This window comes from Heterocephalus glaber, unplaced genomic scaffold (assembly GCF_053883595.1).
Source record: "Heterocephalus glaber isolate CG9 unplaced genomic scaffold, H.glaber_assembly_v1.0 deba00000122, whole genome shotgun sequence".
NCBI classification, from domain to species: domain Eukaryota; kingdom Metazoa; phylum Chordata; class Mammalia; order Rodentia; family Bathyergidae; genus Heterocephalus; species Heterocephalus glaber.
The window spans coordinates 47412155-47434449 of NW_028258138.1; the positions used below are offsets into that span (position 1 = coordinate 47412155).

The following is a 22295-nucleotide window of genomic DNA, read 5'->3' on the forward strand; positions in this document are numbered from 1 at the left end:
GAAAATAGTTTATCCAGTTGGATTTAGATGAGAGTAGTGAAATGATTATCCAAGCATTTAAGTTAAGGATGAATAGATTTTCAACTGCTTTCCAACAACAGCAAATCACTTAATTTATAATTGTATGTAATTGTTAGAGTGTGATAGTTATGAGACCTTTCAGTTGTAAATGATGAGATAAAGAACACTGTTATCCAAATACTTTTGATATTTGGGGCCAGTATTTTAGGTAAATGTCAAAGGAATTTAATTAGTCCTGCTTTATCCCAGCTATGCTATTGAACTGTAGTTGAATTCTTTGATAACCAGAATGTAAGGAGATAGCTATGCTTTTTGATCATAAAATAAATCTTTAGTAGGCATTGAATTATTTAGAGGACAAATCTGTTTCACTTATTGTAAACAAAAACCAAAAACACTAGTTTTATAAATTTGGTGGATAGGGCTCTTCTGCTTTAAAAATAAAATAAACATATGCTTATAAAAATCTACTTAAACTCTGTGCCTGTGAACATCAATGTTGCTATACAGGTACCTTCATAATAACATTTATCAAACATGATTTATGTTATTGTATTTTTTTTATCTGCTCAGAAATCCAGAAGATTTTTTCCATCAATCATTGAAATTTTCTGCTATCCTAAGTTAACTTTCTTTTTCCTCTCCCATTTGAGCCTGGATCCATAGGGCCTTAGCTTGGGCTGTACTTTGACATTCATGGCCTTTCTCTTTCCATTTCACAACCCAGCCAAGCCAGATTATAATCATTATTCAGTTTTGAGCTTCATGGGCTATCACTGCATGACCCTTAAAAAGTTACCTAATTTCTCTGAACCCTACTTTCCTTATCTACAAATTTGCAATAATGTTCACAGTACAGTTATGATGATGATTAACAAGAAAACTTTTGTATTGGTAAGCTTTCCCTTTCTGGGACACAATACCTGACACCCCCAAATTAAAGGAGGAGAGATTTGTTTTGGCTGTTAGTTTCAGTCCACCATAGGTTTGCCGCAAAATAGAAACATTGTGGTGAAACGCCATGGCAGGGCAAAGATGCTTAGGGTGGTCAGGAAATAGACCAGGGGAACAGTGTTGGAGAGGCATGTTTGAGCACCAAATATAGAGCCTAAGGTCATGCATGCCTTCATGACCCAACCACACCCAAAAGTATGCTTTAGCAATCATGTGGAGGCTCCCAAACCAAATAAGTTGACACAAAGCAAGCTTAACCATTACATTCTATCCCTCGTCAATTTGACACCCAAATATATATCTTTAAACCATACTCAATCTCTAACCACAATAGCAAGTTAATTCCATCTAATATGTTACAATTATCCTGCATACAACCTACAATGCAATAAATTTTTCCTCAAAGTTTCAACAGTTCTACCATTTTTCAAAGTCCAAGTCAGTCTCTTCCGAGATTCAAGACAAACTCAGCTGTGAACCTTTTCACTACAAGGTAAAATGACACAGAGTAAACGTTTCCATTGCCAAGGGAGAAACAGAGGGATAGGAAAGAATCAGACTAAAGCAAGACTGAAACCCAGCAGATCAAACATTCAGTCCTTTAGCTCCATGGCCAGCATCAGAAGCACGTAGTGGTAAGATGTGAATTATAAAGGTCTTGAGTGGCCCAACACTATGGTCTTGCCAGTTGCAGCACACACATCCCATCTCTTGGGCTGACTCCACTCAGCCTGCAGCTTTCCTTAGTAGACTTTCCACATTTTTGGCATTTCTGACTTCCTAGTGTCTCCATTGTACCTTTGGCTTCATTCTCACAGCTGTACATGCTGCTCTCTCTCTGGCCTCCTGGACCTTCTTTGAAATCTGGGTGGAAGCCTCTCTGACCCTACAACTTTTGCATTCTGCTTACCAGTAAAACCAGCATCCATCACATAGATAATACCTAGGTCTGTCACCAACACAGGCAGTAGCCAGCCCGTCCTTGAACCATGGCCACAACAACCTCTGAATGCCTGGATGGCTCAGCATGGTGAAATAAACACTAGGAAATCAATTCCCCAGGCAGCCATTCTTGAGTGAAGGGCCCAGGAGCTCTCTTCTCAAATGAAAGTTTTGTGACCATGAGTGGGGTCTTACTGATTGCTGAGATGGCTTGAAGTTATCTTTCTTCTTGTCCCTATATAGAGTACTTGTTTTCTTTTTCATGGTGCTAATCTCTTCTGCAGTCACACCTTCTTTAGCTCTAATTTTACATGTAGTTCCTTTTAGACCAAAATTTAAGTTTTATAAATGTTTCTGCTTTGTTTTTTTTTGCCCCAGATTCTCACTATGAATCTGGCTAAAAGAAGCCAGCAATATCTATGTCACAGCCTGAATTCTGGGGTTGCCTTGACATTTCTTCTGTCAGATCAGAAGTCTTGATCTCCTACAAGGTCTTAGGACATGGGTACAGTGTCAACAAATGTTCTGTCAGAATGTAACACACATGGTCTCTGGCCCAATGGCCACCATCTTTAATCTCAGTTTCCTGCAAGTCTCAGGACATGGGCAAAATGTAGACAGATAATTCTGTCAGAGTGTAATACACATGGCCTCTAGCCTAATTGCTAATGAAATCCTCATTCCTAAATGAAGCTTCCCAAGCCTCTCTTTCACTGACCATATTCCTATAAGCATTCTTTTGCAAGACTCAGACAGGAATTGTCCATCAAGGCTCTACTTACAGCATTCTTAGATTTCTCGGTCCTGCTTTTCCAAACCTTTCCAACTCCTTCCACAAACCAGTTCCGAAGGTTTCTGAACCACATGACAAGGTGTAGTCACAGCAAAAACCCTATTTTTTCAGTATTAACTTTCTGTATTTATCAACTTTCCTATACCTGGGACACAATACCCGACACCCTCAACTTAAAGGAGAAAAGAATGAATATGGGTTATGCTTTCAGTGATTCGGTCTATGGTTGGCTGGCTCCAAGGCAGAAACATTCTAAAAGAAAGCCAAGGCATAGTAAAGATGATCAGTTCAGGGCCAGGGATTTAGCTCAGTGGTTTCACTGCCTGCTGTGCAAGCACAAGGACCCGAGTTCGATCCCCGGTACCAAAAAAAAAAAAAAAAGATCAGTTCGTGGCATCTGTGAAGCAGAGCAAAGGTACAGCGTCAGAGAGACAGGGTTGAGGGACTAGATATAGATCCCAAGGCCATACCTCCATGACCCACCTAGCTCACTCAGAAGTGTGCTTTACTAAATTCTGAGGTGGCACCTAAGCCAGTCAAGTTGATACAATCAACTTTTATCACCACACTAACATACATAGTTCAGCATAGTTGCTGCCAAATATTAAACATTTATTTAGTTATCTGCTGTTACTATTACTGTAGCTTTTATTACAACTTTTATTACAACTTTCTCAGCAAAACATTAACTTCAGAAAGCTTTCTGATTTATCTTATATAGGTCTAATTTTTCTTATCTGTTTTCTCTTACCACATGATTTCATTTTGGACTACATGTATCTACCAATGTTGTTGTATTTGTTTAATTATTCAGTGAATAGTAACAAATATTTGGACACCTATCATGCGCTGGACACTGTGCTGTTGTATAGGGATCCATGGACACACAGTGATACTGTGTCTTTGTGTGAGTGTATGTGTGTATGTGCATACATGTTTGAGTGGGGGTGGGGAAAGAAAAATCTTGGTTGAATAAGATTAGGAATTTTTCAAAATGAACCATGATTAAGGAATAAAAACTACACTTTCCAGATATGTACTTAAACAACTTGTGGTTTAAGGGTTTTATTGTTTAAAAATTTGATGGTTATAGTTAAGTCTATTCTTTTTTTTGGTACCAGGGATCGAACTTGGGACCTTGTGCTTTCAAGGCAGGCACCGGAACCACTGAGCTAAATCCCCGGCCCGGCCCATTTAAGTCTATTCTTGAAAAAGGATCATATATGTTTTCTTTCCTGTACTCTTTTTCATATATGTGCAGCATACAGGTAGAAAAGGAAGTCCTGATTTAAGAGCAGAATCCCAGTAGGAAGGTTGGTGGGAGAAAGAAGGGTAAGGACAGCATTCCAGGTAGCAGGAACAACATGATCAAAGGCACTGAAGCATGAAATAGTGCTGAGTAGGATTGAGAACTGCTCAAAGTTTATTGTCATTACAGGATAATATTTAAAGTCACACGTGTTAGGAGATGGAGGAAGGAGAGGCTGTAGGAGCCAGCTCAATCAAAGTTAAGGCTTATGGCTTATTTTCCTAAAGGCATGCACTTAAAGGAGGTAGGCCTACACAGCCAATTTATAGTGGGCAGATTCTGCCTGGTACTTCTAAAAATGGAGTGGGACTTGACATATGACATGTAACACATCTCCCTCAGTTGCTTTCCTCATAATAAAATGGTAAAAATGTAAGATAACATCTAACTGGTAATAGAGCTGTCATTGAGAGTTTAAAGGACAGAAATGTTAAGTATTTTCAACTGCTGAGCCAGAGGAATCCAAATGAAATGTGAATTTGACAAATGGAGGCAGCCAAAGAGAACTTCCAAGAGGACCACTACAAATTCTTGATTTTGAAACTTTCAATACTCGCCTAAGGAATTTTACACAATAGAAGGCCAAATGCTTCTATTCACAGCTTCATTTTGTACATACATATTTCATCATTTATATGTAAATTGTCATCAGTATTTGGCTTGTACTTATTTGCATTGCAGTTAAATTTTGGCTTCTTTTCTCTTTTCTATCCCTTGTTTTGATGTATTGATACATTATTCACAGTTTATATAATGTCTGATGTTAAGTTTATGAATTATACTTAAATCTGGAAAACTTTATATCTAGTCTTTACTTCCAAAATATGATTTCTACTAGGTCTTAGTATTGCCCAGTTGCTCCTCACTCTGTCTTTTGGTGATTTCTCTTTCTTGGAAATTAAGCAATAGGACGCAACACACCTTAACTATACAGCTTAAAATTTGTAGGGAAGAATTAAATGTGAAAGAAAAAAGCAGTGGAACTTATATGAACTATAATTAACTGAAAATGGAATCCAGATAAGAGGTCTTCAAGAAGGCTATGAAGACAAATAACAAAGCAGATGGGCTCAGCATATTTTCAGCACTGTGTAGGGCGGAATGTACCCTTATTATGGGTCTGTGCTTATCAAATAACTTTATAATTATCACTCATGTATTTGCCTGTAAAAATCACTATTTTGCCTATTCAAGTACATAGACTCCTTGGTACTTATATTCTTCTTGTAAGTGAATTCCTTTGACATTTCTAGTTACAAAGCAGCCTCCTTGGAGTTAACACTTCTCAGGTGAACTGTCTGAACCAGGCTGAGCTGCTGACTCCCAGCTATGTAACTCCTTGCAGATATTGCCTTCTCTAAAGTTTTCCTTGGGCTGTCAAGACTCCTATTTCTTGGAAAAATTATCTTCTCTAGTGTTTCATAAAATTTTTATGAAACTATGTCAGTGTATTGGGCAGCATTCACATCACTGGATACAATGCCCAACCCCCACAACTTAAAAGACGAGAGGTTTAATTTGGCTCAATGTTTCAACAAATTCATTCCATGGTTGCCAGGCTCTAAGGCAGGAACATCATACCAGAAGTGTACGGTAGAGCAAAGATGCTTAGTTCATGGTAGCTGTGAAGCAGAGCAGCAGAACAGTGCTGGAGAGGAATGGGCTAGGGACCACATGTAATACCCAAGATTATGTCTCCATGACCCACCCAGATATACCTACTAAGTGTTTCTTAATCCATTGAAGGTAATAAATCAGGATTAAAAGGCATAGGCAGACATATAAGTCAGTGCACAAACCATGTGACTGTGTCTCAATAAATTTCCTCACAGTAAACATACCCAGGTAAACTGCCTCCTGATGAGGAAATAGGACCCTACTGACCCATAAGGAGGGTACACGTTCCCATTTAGCCACTATGAGATTCCTCAGATGTAACTACTATTCTGACTTTTATTGCTATAGGTTAACTTTCCAGGTATTTTGAATGGTCCAGAGCATGTGGCTGAACAAAATTACTGGTCATTCTTGGAGGGTGTTACAGGTTCACTTACATGACCCCTGAGAAGAATAGTTTGAATGCCCTAATGCCCAGTACCTAAGAATATGACCTTATTTGGAAATGGGTTCATGTCAGATGTAATTATGTGAGTTAATGTGGTAATACTGGATTGGGGTGGGCCTTTATGCAGTGTGACTGGTATTTACATGGGGACATACACACAGGGAGACAGAAGATTGGAGTGATGCATCAAAAAGCCACAGAATGCTTGAGATGGCCAGCAAACTACCCAAAGCTTGGAAGAGGGATTCTCCTCTACACTTTTCAGAGGGAAGATGGTCCTGCAAACACCTTGAATTTAGACATTTAGATTAAATTTCCTAACCTATCCTTTCAGACCCAGACTGGGGCCATATCCCTCCTGTAGTTTTCCCCAGTTTGTTTGGTCTCGAATCATTTTTGATAGAAAAAAATTTCAACTCACTTTGTTTTTAAAAAGAAGTCCTTCTTTTTCAAGTAATGTGGCATGTTGTAAATAAAAGCTCCAGTCTGCTGCACTTAGGCATAGCAAATCTCAGTTCTAATTTGTAAAAATACAAAAGTCCACAGACCAAAGAGCAGCTCAACAATTAGATTTTCCTAGTAACAGAACTACACAGAGCTTGTTAGACCACAGGATGTACTTTTCTTTAGCGAAAGGCTAGTTTCAAAACACTTTACAAACTTATTTATTATTTCATTTTGGGCCAAATTTCTGGCCTTAGGCTCCAAACAGTTCCTGAACCTTGTGTGTCCTCCCTTGGGGACCTAGGAGCTCTGCTGGGGGCGGCATTTCTTTTCAATGCTTTTGGCACAGACTGTCCTTTACTCTCTGATGTCTTCAACCTACCATGACTGCAGAGTGGATGTACACTCCCCAACTTCTCCTTCCTTTTTCTGTGCTGAAGCCAGCTATTACTGCTCCCCCCTAATTATGGGAAAATCTTCAGAACATTTACAAAAACCAAAAACAGAAGTTTCAGAAGTTTAAGTGATGTTAGCTTTCATTTATGGTTTTTTTGCTGTTCCTTATTTTCTTGTTAGGAATCTTTCAACTTCTAGTTTCTAGTGTTTAGACTTGAGAAATATATTGATCTTTGGGGAGGGAAATTTAAGTTTTTATTTTCTGTTTAACATATATAGTTTATATAATTTAGAAGTTATAAAATAGTGAGCCTTCAACCTACAGTTAAGAGTCATGGGTAGGGCACATGAGTTTAAGTTTTGTTTAATTGTGTGCTTAGATGTGTGATTACAAGGACTTAGCTTTAGTATGTCGGTGCCCTTCCGGTTCAGTCCTTACATCCTGAAATTCCATAGCATATGATAAATGAGTAATAAATGTCAGTGATGGAGGAGTGGATGGGTAGATGGACAGGTGGGTGGATAAATATAAAGCTGCTACAGCTGTCAGCCCATTTTCTTACTAACTGATAAGATGAATTTTGGTTGGGTGCAGGGCATTGTCCTGAAGCCAGGGAGGGTTTTCTTCAGCTTAGGAGGATTTCTGGGGCTTAAACCAGGGATTTTAAAGAAATAATACCTTCTTGCCTTGCCTATGGAATGTGCTCGTACATTTTTCTACTCACTTGTGAAAGTAGGGCCAAATAATTGGACTCCATTGATTCTCAGTGCACTTACTGGAAGCTCATATTTCTTTTTTATTTACCTTCTTGGGAAAGGTATATAATTCTTTGGGAATCAGCTAGAAGAACGGACTTTTCTTCTTCTCTTTTTCAGAAGACAAATGCTTCTCTTCAATTTTTTGTATGTGTTTTCATGACTGGATTATTTTGTAGTATGAGGAACACAGGCATTAGTAAATAGTTATAAATATTATGAAATATTTACCTTTTGAGATGGTGTATTTTTATAGAAAATAATGCTAAAGGTATAGGAATCCCATAGATGAGTCTTCACATATTTGTAGCCCTAACTTCAGTTTATACTTGATAATAAACCTTGTTACAATGTCTTTGAGCTAAAAATTGCATTAATATATACAGATCATTATTTATAGTTACACCATTTATAGGTCTAACCGCTTCAAGATCAAAGACCTGTCATTTTATTTCTTTGTTTAACTGTCCATGAAGTAGGTGCTTCACAATCTTTTGATTCTAAAAAATTTAGTAACTTTTCTGTAATGTTTTGCTTGGATTATCTTCTGGCTAGAATACAGGATGAAAGATTCCAGAGAAGCCTTTGATGTGTTTTTCTACTTCAACAGGCTGATTCTTCTACCCAGTTTTGTTGAGGAGAAAGTGGTTGTAGTGAGTGTATTTTCTGCATTTACTTTCTCTTTAGTATATTTTGTTTCAACAGGATTACACACTCACATAAACTAGAAATTTTATATTCTCGTTTTAAATGGTTACTTTCTCTTTTCATAGATTCATAGTATTTTAAATATCTGGGTATTTTTATCAGTTGAATTACCAAAAGTTAATGTTTTAGATTAAAAAAACTGTTTAAAAGAAAAATTTCAATCTTAAAAGTATTTCTAGCTATTCTAGAGATTTCATGACTTATCCAACTGTTTTTACTAGATTGGGGAAAAGAGATTTGGCTTTAAAACAACAATTTAGATAAGCACTGCTCTGAAAACAATAAATGTCTACTCTAAGGATTGGATACTTCTCTTATATATTTATTTGATAGACTATTCTACAGCATTTAAGATGAATGAACTAGTCCTTTATGTATTGTGTGAATAGACCTTAAAGCCAGAAGTATTGAGTGAAAAATACAAATTTCAGAGTATTATGTATTTGCTACATTAGTGTTAAAATATCACTTGAAATAATTGCATATACTATATAATGTTTATGAATATATGTGTGTGTATAAATAAAAAATAGAGTGACTATCAAACTTATTTTGGTGTTAGTCTTATGGGAAAAGAGGAAGAGGGTAGGGAAGAGAACACAAAACTGTGTTTTTTAAAAAAAAAAACCAAGAAGGTTTGGTTATTTTGGTTAATGGGTTCATGGCCATTTAATATATTAACTTTTGGATATTTATGAATATTTTTGTATTAAAAATTCTATGCAATAATTCCTAATTAGATTTTTAACTAGTAACCATATATTTATCAATACTTTGAAAATGAGACTAAAGCTATTTAATATGCCTAATATTTCAGAATATCATTCTGAGAGAAATGAAAATTAACAGATTGAATATTGAACATGAGCAAACCTCCAAATTGACCTAGTTCCTAGAAAGTTGTAATTGCTTTCAGGCCACGAATAGACCCAGCAGCAAACTGTATGGACTTATATGGGGCCTTTATCTTGAGACCATGGATAAATCATCCATCTTCCCTAAGCCTGTCTCTCTGTCTGTAGAATGAGAATATTGGTGGCCATCTTAGCACTGTTCTAAGGATTATATGAAGTCACCACACATGGGAAGCCTGAAATGAAATAGGCATGTAACTAGGGGAAAGGATAGAAAGGAATGGGATTAATATGAGAAAATGGAAAAATAGGAACAAAATCTTTGTAAATAGGGAGGAATGGAGGGGTTGAAGGGGGGGCTGGGCAAGGGTGAAAAATAAGAACCAAGAGAGACTATGTAAAGGTGCAAATTTCCAATGATGAATGTCATTATATTGTATACCTAAAATGTACCAATGTTTAGAATGAATAATCGATAATGCAAAATAGGAAGAAAAGGTCCAAAGGGGGAGGGGTAGTGGGAGGGGCAGGGGAAAGGAAAGAAAGGAAAGGAAAAATGATGAGAAATGGAAAAAATGGAAATAAAGTCTTTGTAAATAGGGAAGGGAGGGCTAGGAATGGGGAAAAAAATAAGAACCAAGATGCATTATGTAAAGGCACAAGTTCCCAATGAGAAATGTAATTGTGTTGTATACCTAAATGTACCAATAAAAGAATTTAACAACAACAAAAAAAGAAAAAAATGACACAGGCATGCAACAAAGATTAGCTTTTCTTATTTTTATCACCATCCTATCAACAGCCTCATTTTATCCAAGCTATCATTTTCATTCTCACCTCAGAATTGTTACAAATGCTGCTTACTGTGTTTAAAATGTTCTTCTTTCTTTCTTTCTTTCTTTTTTTTTTTTTTTACAATATAATGACATTCATCATTGGAAATTTGCACCTTTACATAGTCTCTCTTGGTTCTTATTTTTCACCCTTGCCCAGCCCTCCCTTCAACCTCTCCATTCCTCCCTATTTACAAAGACTTTGTTCCTATTTTTCCATTTTCTCATATTAATCACATTCTCTTCTATCCTTTCCCCTAGTCCTCCTACTTCCTTCCCCTTTGCCCCTTTTCTTCCTATTTCACATTACCTAGTATACATTTAGTCCTTATTTACACTTTCAGTTTCTCACACCAGAGAAACTATTCGGTATTTACACATGTATGTCCTATTTATTTCACTTAAGAGTATCACCTCAATGTGCATCCATTTAGCTATAAATGTCTCTCATTTCTCATTTTTGATGGCTGAGTAGTACTCCATTTTATTAAAAAAACACATTTTCTTTATCCAGTATCAAGTTGATGGGCATTTGGGCTGTTTCCAAGTTTTAGCTATTACAAACTGTGTTGCTATGAACATGGGTGCACATATATCACTGTGGTATGATACTTTTAATTCTGTGGGGAAGATCCCCAGCAGTGGAATAGCGGGGTCAAATGAGACTTCCAATCCTAGTTCTTTGAGGTATCACCATAGTGATTTCCACAGTGCTTGCACCAGTCTACACTCCCACCAGCAGTGGAGCAGGGTTCCTCTTTCCCCACAGCCCTGCCAGCATTTGTTATTGGTTGATTTCATGATAGCAGCCATTCTTTCTGGAGTGAAGTGGAATCTCAGCATTGTTTTCATTTGCATCTCTCAAATGACCAGTTATGTTGAACATTTTTTCATGTATTTATTTGCTATTTCTACTTCTTTGTCTGATGGTTTGTGTTGAGAAGTCTGCTGTGATTCTGATGGGCTTTCCTTTGTATGTGATTTGTTTCTTTTCTCTGACTGCTTGGAGAACTTTGTTCTTCTGTTGTGTTTCTGGAATCTTAACAATTATATGCCTATGTGTAGATTTTTTTTGATCAAGGCCATTTGGAGTCCTATATGCCTCACTTATCTGTATGTCAAGCTTTTTTCCCCTGCTTGGGAAGTGTTCTGCCATTATTTCTGTGAAGAGATGTTTTTATGTCATCTGCACTCTCTCCTGTTTCTTCATTGAGCCCAGTCAGTCTTATGTTATTCTTCTTTGCATCATCTAGGAGCTGCTGGATTGATTTCTCATGTTCCCTTATAATTTTGAAGCAATTTTTCTTTTCCTGGTCCCTAATTGCAATCTTACCTTCTGTATCTGAAATTCTGTCCTCACATTGGCTCATTCTGCTGTGTAGACTTTCAATGAAGTTTTTCATGTCCTGGAAATCTATCTGCATCTGTTTTATGGATTCCATTTGTTTCTTATGTTGGGATTCCATCATGTTCCTGAGCTCTTCTCTAGATTTATTAATCATGTCTTGCACTAGGGGCACAATTTCTCCTGTTATCTGAGAAATTATTTCTGATTTCATGTTTTCCAGATCCCCTTTTGTTGCCAGTTCAGTGGGTCCAGGTGGTTGAGTATCAGAGTGTTCCATCTCATTTCCCTTTGGAGTTGCTGTAGGTGATCTGGAAGTCTGGTTTTGAAACTTATTTACGTGTTTTCTCATTTCGACTGGGGCAGGGGGCTGTTAGCACCTGCACGGATTACCTCCTCTGAGCTGGGTGAGGTGGGACAGGGGCTGGGAGCAGCAGTAGGGATGGTGACCCAAAAGCCCTTTCCTGTGGGCTGGGAGCAGCTGGAGGTATGGTGGCCCGGAAGCCCCTTCCTCTGGACCAGGAGCAGTGGGATGGTGGCTCAGAAGCCCCTCCCTCTGGGCCAGGAGCAGTGGGAGGGATGGTGGCCCGGAAGCCCCTTCTTCTGGGCCAGGAGCAGCGGGACAGAAGGTTGCCCAAAAGCCCTTTCCTCTGGGCTATGAGCAGCGGGAGGGATGGTGACTGGGAAGCCCCTTCCTCTGGTGCAGGAGCAGTGGGACAACAGCTCAGAAGCCCCTACCTCTGGGCCAGGAACAGTGGGACTCAGTACCTTGGTCTGGTGGTCTGGTGTAGTCTGCACCTTTGTAGTGTGGAATCAGGTGGCTGCCTGTCTGCAGCAGGGTGATTTGGTGTCTTCTGTGCGACTCAGGACCTCGGTAGGGCGTGCACACACCTGCCTGTCTGCAGCGGGCTGATTCCTTTTTTGTGTGTGTTGATAATGGCGATGGAACTCAGGACCTTGGGCTTCGGAGGCAGGTGGCGGAACCATTGAGCTAAATACCTGGCCCCAAATGTTCTTATTTTCTGCCCTGTTTCATCTGATTCACTCTTTCTCATCTTTCCCTACTTATGTCAGTTCCAACAGTTCCTAATTATGCTACAAATGTAATTTGATAATTGCTCATGAATGACTTGCTAATGTCTGCCTCTCTTCCTACAACAGTGTCTGGCATCAAGTAGACTTTGGGAAACTCTTTGTTGAATAAATCAACAAAGTTACTGTAGAAGATGTCCCATTTGACCCAGCTATTCCCCTGGTGGGTATCTTCCCCAAAGAATTAAAAGAATCATACCACAGTGATATATGTGTACCCATGTTCATAGCGGCACAATTTGTAATAGCTAAAACTTGGAAGCAGCCCAAATGCCCATCAGCTGGAGACTGGATCAAGAAAATGTGGTTTTTTTAGAAAATGGAGTACTACTCAGCCATCAAAAACGAGAAATAAGAGACATTTATTGCTAAATGGATGCACATTGAGGCGATACTCTTAAGTGAAATAAACAGGACACACATGTGTAAATACCAAATAGTTTCTCTAATGTGAGAAACTGAAAGTGTAAATAAGGACTAAGAGATATAATAGATAATGTGTAATAGGAAGAAAAGGTGCAAAGGGGAAGGGGAAGTGGGAGGGGTAGGAGAAAGGAAAGAAGGGAATGGAATTTATATGAGAAAATGAAAAAAGGAAACAAAGTCTTTGTAAATAGGGAGGGATGGATGGGTTGAAGGGAGGGGAGGGGAAGGGGGAAAAATAAGAACCAAGAGACATTATGCAAAGGTGCAAATTTCCAATGATGAATGTCATTATATTGTATACCTAAAATGTACTAATAAAATAAATTTTTTTTTTAAAAAAGGAAAGGTTCCAAGAGACTGAGGGAAAGATGAGAAGGGAAGAGAAAGTAAAAAGATTTAAAGTGTGTCATCATGTACCTAAAGTGTGTCATATGCCCACAAGGAATGTAAACATTATATGTTGTAAACGAGAACTAAAAATAATAACAATAATAAGGAAAATAGGGAAAGGGGATTTAGAGTTGAAGAGAGGGAGAAGGGTGGGGAAGGAGAATAAAAAGGCATGCAGATGTGTTATGTACGTTACCTACTCCCTAAGATCAATGTAAACTTCATGTAATGCAAAAATGTACTAATAAAACTAAATTAAATTTTAAAACTAAAGTGTAACAGCAGGCAAAAAAAAAAAAGAAAACAGTGTTCAGAGTTTAAAAAAAAAAAAAAACGAATGAATTTGGGTTTTTGGTTTTTTGGTGCTGGAGATCAAACTCAGAACCTTGCACTTGTGAGGCAGGCAGCAGGACCACTGAGCTAAATCCCCAGCCCAAAAATGAATGAATTTGAAGCCAGCAAGTCCTAACACTTTAAGAAGCTGAGGCAAGAGGGTCACAAATTCAGGCCCAGTCTGGGAAACTTAATGATTTAATGAGACTCTGTCTAAAACTCCAAAATAAAAAAGGGCTGGGGATGTAGCCTAGTACAAAGGCCTTGGGTTCATCCCCAGTAGTAGGGAGACAAATTGAATCACTCAATGTATTTTGCCTTAAGGATTAACCTGATATTAGGAAATAAATGAAAGATTATATGATTTTATAAAGTATGTATGCCATATGCATTTGTTTATTTGTGATAATAAATCATAAAGTATCCCAAATTCAGACTCACCTCTCATATATAACTTGGTTTTAGGAGGTCATCTGATATGTAGTGGTATAAATATTGTTACATATTTTATTTATTATAGAAAGCAGGATAGTTTTCAACACTGAAGTCTTAAGCCTGATATCTGCTCGTCTGATTGTTTACCTCAATTCATTTCTTTTTATCAGGCACAGAAGGTTAAATTCTGGATTGTTTCTCAAATATGAGAAACCTATAATATACATAGTTTAATGAGCAAAATAAGAGTTGGAAGTAGACTCTGTGGAGATGGGAAGGGAAACTTTGAAGGAAGGGGAGGGCAGGGAGAGTAAAAATGATCAAAACACAGTATGTGTTTGTACCCATTCTCCAGATGACTGTAATTATTATGTATCACAAACATATACCAAAAAAAAAAGTGGGAGAGTTAAGGAAAAAGCAAGACATGATACTTCAAAAGGGCCAGAATAATCTAGGCTTGCTTAGAATAAACTGATAGGATTGTTTGAAAGGGGCTTTGATAAATCAAATGGAATGTTATTTGTAACTTATAAGCAAAGGCAGAGGGGGATTTTTCAGGGTCAGGGAAAGGCAGGAAACTGGTTTCCTTTTATTTTTTATTTTTTGCGTTGCTGGGAATTTAACCTAGGACCTCGGGCATGTTAGGGGCTTGAACACTGAGCTATACCCTAACCCAGCTGGTTCCCCTTTACTTGTAGGATTATTTACTCTGAGAAAGAAACATAATGCTTTCAGTTTTGAGTATTCATGTATTCGAATATCAATATATTTCTCAGGAAAGTTATCACATAGAATTGTGAACTAATGGAAAGCTGACATTTATTCGATAACTTGAGGAGCAGAGCAAAATATGACTAAGCTAGAAATGAGAACTTTCAAAGCACTGAAGGAATTCTGATCCAGATGGATGGTAGGGAGATAAAATGCCAGGGCTAAGAAAATGATGCAAAGCCCTATACTGACAAAGACTACAGTTGCTGACCTTGGGAAACTTTCCTCATTCCTTTATAGACACATAGTTTTATGATGGAATGACTAGGAAATTTTACATTATGGTTTTTTTTATATCCTCTTTCTGTTAGATATAAAGCACTGAAGTCATAAATTCATTCATTATTTGTTGTCAGTTATGTTCCAGGCTTAGAATAAGAGCACCATTTTTTTTAATGGAAGTAAAGCATACCTTCTTTGGAATTATATAAAATTACTACTTATGATCTTAGAGGTACTCCAAAATACCAGGATACCATGCTTTTTGAGACTTGGAATGAGTGAACTCACAAACCCTGTTAATAACTCCTTTATTTGTCTATTAATCCTCTTCCCTAAAATCAAGGCTGGAAAGGACTCTTTCCAAAACTCTATGTAAGACCATACCTTGAGAAGCACTAGTTTAAATAACAGTCTAGTGTTCTTGTTCGACCTATGTGCACAGACCTAGCTGCATTGCAGTGCCTGGGAGCTTGCTGAAAATACAGATAATCAAGCCCTGCTTCAGACCTGCTGAGTCAGAATGTCATCCTAACAATATGCTTAGGTGATGCCAGTGGTCACTGAAGTTTATTAAAAGCTGCTCTGCAAACCTCTGTCAAGTGAGACTTAGAACCAAATATCTTTAGTAATGAGTGACCCACTATCCAGCAATACAAATTGTCATTTTCTTTAAGCAGCATAAATATTACCATAGGAAGTTCTTCCTAGTACTGAGTTCAAAGCCACCTCCTTGAAATTTTCATTCACAGGCCTCGGCTTACCCACTTGGTAGCCTTCAGGACCAGGCTAATTTTTCTTCATGAAGGCTCTTAAACATGAGACAGGGCTTATCTTGTTTCATCCCTTTATTCTAGATATAACTATATTCCTGTTCCCCTCCTGGTATGATACTGAGTTTTCTTTAACAACTTATTCAGACATAATTCTAAGGGACTCTTCTAACTTTAAAACTGTGATCCTCTACTGTAGTTAATAAGAAGTAGTAATGGATAGAAGATGGTTGCAATCAGGAACTGTAGTTCTGTACATTTAGGGAGAGTAATTCTGATGTGTATAATTTATCATGATTAATCATTTCTTTAGGTCAAATTCTGTCTCATGGTGAAGACTTCTGTAGTATAATAGTAGCCCCTAAGGAGGATCACTTTACTTCTAATTTCTAAGTGGGTCAAGTACTTAGCACTTTAAAAGTGGGACGTATAGGAATAGTAAAAAGAGTTTTATGTTTTCTACACATTTTACATGTATTCAGTTTAAGAAAAAAATCCCCTGTAATACACAACTTATATCAGTTGATTTTGTTTTTTCTTTAATGACTTTCAGTAATATCATACATAATACATCTAACAGAGAACTATTCAACTTAATATTTTCCTTTGTTTTTCTTACTTGGTGGAATCAATTTTTTGCATGTTACTACATGATCTTCATAGTAACCAAACAATCATTTCCCAGTTTAGGATATTAGAGTTCATAAGTGTCTTCTGAAATGAAATATTCACCATCTGTTTGTCATTCTTTTAAACATTTGTGGCCTAAGAATTTTTTGAAAATACAAATATCTTCTACTGTCAGAAAAGAGCATGCAACGTGTCAGGGTGAGTTTTGTGTGAGAAAAGTTATAGTAGGAACAGTTTGAGAATTTTTTAAAAACTTTTTCTGCCCGGGAAATGGACCATAGCACATTCAAACACTACTTATTCCTCTCAATAATTTACCCATGCTTTCTTTCTGCTCACTTTCTTCTGTATATTTTTACTCTTCTCAACTTGTTCATTCTCCTCTCTCACTTCACTTTCTCTTCGATTTCTGAGAGCAGTAGGTCCTTCTCTCACCTCTGCATTTAACAATAAAGCTGTGTTACGTGTGGAGAGAAGCCAAAAAATAAGACAGACGCTTCTTTCGTTACTGGTTTGTTTTGAATTAATTGAGCTGGATGTGTTATTTTTTTCAAGGAGATTGAGCTGGATTCTTTGGCAAACTAGTCATGTATAACAGTAATGTAATATGTGCTGTAAGTTTGGCTACTGGATTTTTTTTTGTTTGGTTTGGTTTGGTTTGGTTTGGTTTTAGTGATTTCATCATCCTGTAAGGAGATCAGAAATGTGTTTATTAAATAATTTTTTCATTAACATTTTTAATGTCTATAAATTGTTTGTGAGTGGCTTAACCATTCTTCTAAGTATGCTATCTTTGTGTTTCATTTCAGCATTTCAAAGTGAAGAAACAGCACAACCCTGGGTCTTGGATTATTTCTAGTAGAGAGGACTCAGTAGTTCAGCAAACATCCTCTTAAGTCTTCAAGTCTGGCCCCTCATTACCATATTTTTCACCTTCAAAAACAGAGGGCCTTTGAGAAATAGATTCCTAAAAGTGCAGGTAAGCAAAGGCAACACTATTGTGTCAGATCCCTTACCATGTAAGCTTGAACATTTGAAAGGTACTTGTATGATGTTTCTTTCTCTAAAGTCCATTTCTATATGCCTGATATTTTCTTCCCTCACTGGTTTTACAGGTTGTCAGAAGGCCTCTGAAATTGCTAATATAACCAATCAATTCCTCTTCAGCATATCCCAAAGTCAAGCTATAGAAATTTTTTGATTTTTTGGTATGGGGATCAAACTCAGGACCTTGTGCTTGCAAGGAAGGCATGGCACCGCTGAGCTAAATCCTCAGCCCTAGAAATTTTTAATGTTATTTTTATTCTTAATTTGAATGGGCCTTCTTTGCTAACTCTTCTAGGCCAATATAGAAGCAAGGTGTAATAGTACTGTGAAAGAGCTTTGCTCTCTCTGGGTCTTGTTTTCTCAAGAGAAATAATTCCAGTTCTCTCTGTCTTTAAATGCAGCAATTAACAGTAATTCCATTAAAGTACCCTAATGTAACTTTTAGGTTTATTATTTGTATTATCCCTAGAGCCTTGTGTAGTAATTTCAGATACCAATTTATTAGTTTTATTCCGAGAAAGCTCTAGAATAAAACTTTCCATCAGGAATTAGCTACATTTTATTCTTGAATCCATGTAGTCTTTTCAATTCATTAAAGTTCATCTAAGAACAAATATTCTACTAGCAAATTTTATATTTTACAGTCTCGTTTGGAGGTCTTTTTGGACACATGTTGACTGAGAAGATTTTTCTTTAGTGGTATTGGCAAATTTGGATATTAATAATGGTCTTCGAATTTAGTCCTTGGGAAATTCTTAAGCTCTTGCTTATTCACATGGAGAATGTTTGTGATGGTTTCAAAGCCCTTCCCTAGCATAGTCCTTGGCCACTGCATTTGCAGAATTCTTGAACACTATGAATCTGGGCTGCAGGGAGGGCTAGATCCTCAGATTTCCTGCTGCCAATAACCTATTAATTTAATGGAATCTGAGCTGTAGTCATCTTGATATATGGAGCAGCCTTTCCAGTCAATCTTTACATATTCTGGAATTGAGGAAATGGAAGTAAATTTCCATTACTGCGGTAGCGATAGGATGCGGACAAGGAGCATGGATTCTGGCGTATGTGGGTTTGAGTACCAGTTCTGCTGCTTACTGTGTGGATATGCTTGGGCAGGCTGTAACTTTTCTGTGCTTAATGTCTCTGTCTGTATGATAGGGATGAAAATAGTGCCATTTTAAAAGGAAGTGTTAAGGATTAAAAGAACTTTATATCTAAAACATTTGAAACAGTTCTGTCATAAAATTATTCAAAAAAATTTTATCATCATGGGTTACACAGTGTTGATTCTTCTGCCTCATTCTCAGCCTAGGGCCGAGAAATGTTCCAGTCTTTAATCTTTTCTCGTAAAACATTGCTGACTCACACAGTATTTGCTTCTAAGCTTATGACATAGTATTTGAATCCTTCTCAACATTATAATGGATCTTAAATATAAGATGAAACCTATTTTCCAATTCAGATTAATTATAGAGTTCTTGGTTTTATTTCTTGCGTTAAGACATAAAATTGAAATGCTGATTATAAATCTGGATCTATTATTTGTTTGTTTTTCCAAAGTCTCAGTGTATTTTTATGAAAAGCATTAATAGATGTGGTATCTATAGCCAGAATAGAGTCTGTTTTGTCAAAGAATTACCGCTATTTTGAATGCCTTTCATTTTATGTTTAGATGAGTAAACCTTCTTGTTACAGATACTTTGAAATGTCAAAATTAATATGTAATAAAAATAGCTACCAATGTAATGGAAATTTATTTTTTGATGCTATTATTAGTACAATGACACAAATTCTTTAAGATCTTTACGAGGATATTTTGAAGCTAGTTTTTTAGTTAAGACTTGGTGTATGGCCTGCTAATCTTTCAGTAGTTTTAAAAGAAAAATTAAAACAAGATTAGAAGAGTGTGCCACTACTTAAGTGCTTTGTATTTACTACTTACAATAGCTCTATTAGGTAGTATTATTATTCTCCAGAGGAAACCAAGGTGTATAGAGGTTAAGAGAAATCCCAGGGTCATACAGTTAATTAGTCAGAGGAAGAGCTGAGACTCCAACTGAGGAAGTCTGATTGCCAAGCAGGCAATCCTAATATCTAAAGAATAAATTGCATGAAGGAGGAGAAGGAGGATGTAGAGAAGTACTGTAAATAGAAAGACCAACCAAATGTGAGGCTTAGTGATTTTATAATTATTTGGCAGACAAGGGATTTTGAAGGTTTTTCTTTGTGATGGTTGATAATATGGGATCTGTACTTTGAGAGTTTTATGACTGATCTAGCACCATGGCTGATTTAAAGGGAAGACTAGAGATTGTTCCAAGTAACTAAGTGAGAAGTAATGAGAATGTGAGCTTTGGAAACAGTATTAATCCCTGAGAGCACCTATATTTAGGTGGGTAGAGAAAGAAGAGATCTAGAAACATAAGTACAGCAGTTCATGAGACCTTGGCTAGTGTGGTTTAGGAATTGAACACCGTAGAGATCAGAGAGGACTGGAACAAAGTAAAGACGAATTGGTTTAGCAATATGAAGTCACTCCTTTATTTCCTTGTTTATTTACTCATCAAATAAGTAAGTACAGTGGTACCTTGGTTTATAAAGTTCATTTGTTTTATAATTTGGGGGAAGATGGCTCTATTTTTGTTTGTGTGGGAAAAGTGTCTGTCACCTGATGCAGAGTTTGTGAAAAGAAGCAAAATTTTGTTTGCAAACCACTGAATGCCAATGGAAGCATTTGTGAACCAAGGTATTACTGTACTGCTGTGCCCTCAAGCTGAGATAGGAATTGTACCTGAAGGGAATCCACAAAAGGATGCTCTCTTGTTGTGTTAACTCTATGACTTAATGGCAAGATCACCTTTACAACTTTTTAAAATTTTTTATAATTCCTGGTGCCTCTTCTGTAATATAGTACATAAAACCTCACTGTGTCTAAATGCCTTCAACTCTTGCAGACTTTCTAGCTCTACAAACTATAATTCATAGATTCAAGTTATAAATAGCAATAATTGGCCAGTGATTCATTTGGCACTTTTAGGTGAAACAGCAGAATCAAATGAATGTCCTATAAGTACATTGTAAAGAAAGAAGTCCTACATATTTCCTCACAAAAATAGCAGTGGTGTCATAATGATATTGGTAACAGAGGGAGGGATAAAACTGGAAATGTTATAGGAAGGACAGTGTCTGGGGAACTTCCAGTGAAACCAAAAATAGTCCCTAGAATTTCCTTAGGGAAATTTCTCTCAAAGCCATTTATTTTCAGAGACTCTGGCTACTTTCTTCAGAGAAAATTCTATTAATTGGAAATTTTTAAAAGGTCAAGCTCTAAAGACTTAAAAGATATAGCATGGGAATTAGAATGATTTTCTACTCCCCCTCCAAAAAACCCTGTATTTTCTGTGGAACCTGGTCCTCTTCATGGGATTAATTTCACTCTTTCCTGACCTTCTCAGGCAGAATTTCTCAAATGCACAGATCACCTGGGGATCTTGTTAAAATGCAGGTCCTGAATCAGTAGTTCAGAGAGTGGTATTGAGATGTTGTGTATCTACCACCTTTCCAGATACCAATGCTGTTGGCTCATGGGCCACACTTTGAGGAGAAGGGTCTAAAATATTTTGCTCTATTTCTCATAACAGGTCATCATTTTGAATTAGCATATCGTGGTAACATGGTTCATGAACTTGAGGTGAACTGGTCAAAAACCGAATTGGATGAGAATGGAATCAAATTTACCCCCTAAGGTCAACATTGAACCTAACCATTGAATTTGATTCACTTCTCATTCAGTTTGGTTTGTGACCAGAATCAAGGAAGAATTAAGTTTGTGAACTGAGGTACCACTGTAATTTGGCTCTTTCAACAGACTGTGAACTCTATTCTCCATATCCTAGAGTAAATATTAATTATGCCTTATGTACATACATTTGTAACCTATTATTGATATTAATAGGTTGAGATTTTTATTTGGTCAGTTATATTATTCAGTAGTGTCAATAATTTGAATCGTTATAGATAGGGTTTTTTATTGTTTTAAATGAGAGATTAAAAAATATGTTTTTCAGAAATAGGCACCAAAACATAAAGTTAAACTTACATTTGCTTTGTGACCCATGAAAATGTATGTCCACCTAAAGAACTGTAGTTGAATGTTCAGTGTAGCTTTATTTACACTAATGAAAAACTGGAAAGAAATCAAAAGCTTATTTTCTAGTAAATTGATAAATTGTGGTATAGCCACTTAGCAATGGAATGCCACTTAGCAATAAAAAAAATGAACTTCTTATATACACTGTAATGTGGACTTTTTAAAAGCATAATGCCTGCTGAAAGGAGCTAGAAATAAGATACATACTGTATGATTAAATTTATAAGAGTTATTAACAAAAGCAAATTATAGGGATAGCAGATCAGGTTGCTAGGGGCCAGGGAGTAGGGAAAAGAAGTTTATTACAGAGGAGCAAAGGAACTATTTTGGGTTAAAGGAAATGTTTCATATCATGATTTTGGTGATTGTCATATGATTATATACATTCTCCACAATTCAGCAAACTGTACACTTGAAGGTAGTAAATTTTACTACATAAACAGTTCATCTCAATGAAGTAAATTCTAAAAATAAGCTATAGTCATTACCTAATCAGTGTGATATTAAGGAAGTAGAGAAAATTTCCACTAAGAGAACTGGGTCCCTGGGAGAAAACTTGAATAAACGGAAGGTGCATAAGTTCCCTTGAAAGCTTCCTTATTTGCA

The 22295-nt window shown here is 36.9% G+C and overlaps 1 protein-coding gene across 11 annotated transcripts in view; it reads left to right on the plus strand.

Annotated features, from left to right (window-relative positions):
• St3gal6 (ST3 beta-galactoside alpha-2,3-sialyltransferase 6) overlaps positions 1-22295 on the plus strand; it is a 73564-nt gene that overhangs the window by 9225 nt on the left and 42044 nt on the right. For 8 of the 11 annotated variants that reach the window (XM_004857955.4, XM_004857957.4, XM_004857958.4 and 5 more), the window contains exon 2: positions 17302-17471. The exons of 2 other annotated variants lie outside the window; for them this stretch is intronic. The gene's annotated coding sequence lies outside the window, so the exon portion shown is untranslated. Of the gene's footprint in view, positions 1-12581; positions 12676-17301; positions 17472-22295 lie in introns of all 11 variants that reach the window. One more of the 11 variants, XM_087214239.1, reaches the window with a different exon arrangement.